Below are 2,709 nucleotides of genomic sequence, written 5' to 3' on the forward strand. Positions count from 1 at the left end.
ATATCCAGGAGTTTGCTTTCTTCCATTTCTTTCATTTGTGACATGTTTCTTTGTCTCTGCATTTTCGCTGCTTCCCTGTGTTTGTTTCTATGTATTGGGTAGCTGCTAAGTATCCTTGAGTTGATAGAGTGGACTTGTGTGATAGGTGTCCTATAGGGCCCAGTGGCTGAGCCTCCCCAGTCAACTGAGGTAGATGCTCTTGGTGCACCCCTTTGGGGGCTGTGTGCACAGTCTTATTATATGCCAAAGGTTCGTAACAAAGACAGAATCTTTTTAAAAAACATTTTATTGTTGAAAGTATTACATATATCCCCCCTCCACATTGTTCCCCTTCTAGCCTGCTCCCAAAGACAGAATCTTAAAAGCATCAAGAGTCCTAGCTGGTTTGGCTCAGTGGATAGAGCATCGGCCTATGGACTGAAGGGTCCCAGGTTTGATTCCGGTCAAGGGCACATGCCTGGGTTGTGGGCTCAGTCCCCAATAGGGGGCATGCAGAAGGCAGCCAATTGATGATTCTCTCATCATTGATGTTTTGATCTCTCCCTCTACCTTCCTCTCTGAAATCAATAATAAAAATAAAAGCAGCAAGAGAAAAGCAGTTAGTTACCTAGAAGAGAACTCCCATAAGACTATCAACTGATTGTTCAACAAAAATATTTCAGGCCAGAAGGGATTGGCAAGAAGTATTAAAAGTGATGAAAAGCAAGGACCTACAACCAAGACTACTTTCCCAGCAAGGCTATCATTTAAAATTGAAGGAGAAATAAAGAGGTTCTGAGACAAAGAAAAGCTAAAGGAGTTAATTACCACCAGACCAGTATTTAAGAAATGTTAAAAGATCTTCTTTAAGGAAAAAAAAATGAACATAGTTATAAATAATAAAATGGCAATAAGTATGTACCTATCAATAATCACTTTAAATACAAATGGCTTCAGTGCTCCAATCAAAAGACATAGAGTAGCTGAATGGACAAGAATACAAGACCCACACATATGCTACCTATGAGGGACTCACCTCAGAATATATGTAAAGGATTGGAAAAAGATATTTCATGCAAATGGAAATGAAAAACAAAACAAAACTGGGATAGCAACACTTAATAAGCCAAAATAAACTTTAAAACAGAGGCTTTACTATAAGACAGCAGTTCTCAACCTGTGGGTCACGACCCCTTTGGCGGTTGAATGACCCTTTCACAGGGGTCGCCTAAGACCATCCTGCATATCAGATATTTACATTATGATTCATAACAGTAGCAACATTACAGTTATGAAGTAGCAACAAAAATAATTTTATGGTTGGGTCACAACATGAGGAACTGTATTTAAAGGGCCAGAAGGTTGAGAACCACTGCTATAAGACAAAGAAGGACACTACATAATGATAAATAATGGGATTGATCTAACAAGAGAATATGATCCTTGTAAACATGTATGCATCCAACATAGGAGAATCTAAATATGTAAGCAAATCTTGACATAAAAAGAGAAGTTAGCAGTAACACAAATAGTAGGGGATTGTAACACTCCATTGAACTCAATGGATAGACCTTCCAGACAGAAAATCAACAAGGAAAGGTGGCATTCAATGATGCACTAGATCAGATGGGTTTAATTGAGCATTTCACCACAAAGCAGCAGAATATACACTCTTTTCAAGTGCATGTGAAATATTTTATAGCATAGACCCCATCTTGGAACAAAAACACCTCAATAAATTTGAGAAAATTAAAATCATATCAAGCATCTTCTCTAATCAAAATTTTATGAAACTAAAAATAATCACAAGAAAAAAACTGAAAAACACACAAACACACAGAGGGTAGATCCCATGTTACTAAACAACGAATGGATTTATAATGAGATCAAGGAAGAAATTAACAGATTCCTTGAGACAAGTAAGAATGGTCACACAATAATCCAAAATCTATGGGACACAGTGAAGGCAGTACTAAGAGAGAAATTCATAGCAATACATGCCTAACTCAAGAAACAAAAATCTAAAATAAATACTCTAACCTTACACAGATAGCTACTAGAAAAGGAACAAGGAACAAAGCCCAAATTAGGTAGAAGAAAGGAAATAATAAAAATTGAAATGAAATAAACATAGAGTCTTATAAAACAACTAAAGGCCAGGTGCATGAAATTCGTGCACAGGTGCAGTTCCTAGGCCTGGCTGGTGATTGAAGCATGAGCGTCTGGCATGGAAGGGCAGGTCCCAGCTGACCTCTGGGCCCTGGGAAGCACCTGGGCCCTTGAGCCCCCATGTTCCCCCCTCTGCCTGAGTCATTGGGCTCCCTCCTGGCTCCCTCAGCACCTGGGGGCTGGGTTGCGGCCCAGACACTGCTGCTGGTCTCCTTCTGCGGGGCGATCGGGCCCCACTCACACCTGCCTTGGCCTGGCAATGCCTGCTCACCTGCTCTACCATCCCACCATGGTCCCACTCTCATTGGGGCCCATCGGGGCCAGCAGTGCCTCCACTGCCGCCCATTGCCAGCTCCACATCGCCAATGCCCACCATGTTCTGCGCTGCCCCCTGGTGGTCAGCACAGGTCATAGCTAGTGGTCAAACTCCCGGTTGAGGAGACAATTTACCTATTAGGCTTTTATTATTTAGGATACAAAAGGTCAATGAAACCAAGAGCTGGTTCTTTGAAAAGATAAACGAGATTGAACTTTTAACCAGACTCATCAAGAATAAAAGAG

Source organism: Myotis brandtii, unplaced genomic scaffold, assembly GCF_000412655.1.
Source record: "Myotis brandtii unplaced genomic scaffold, ASM41265v1 scaffold1074, whole genome shotgun sequence".
NCBI classification, from domain to species: domain Eukaryota; kingdom Metazoa; phylum Chordata; class Mammalia; order Chiroptera; family Vespertilionidae; genus Myotis; species Myotis brandtii.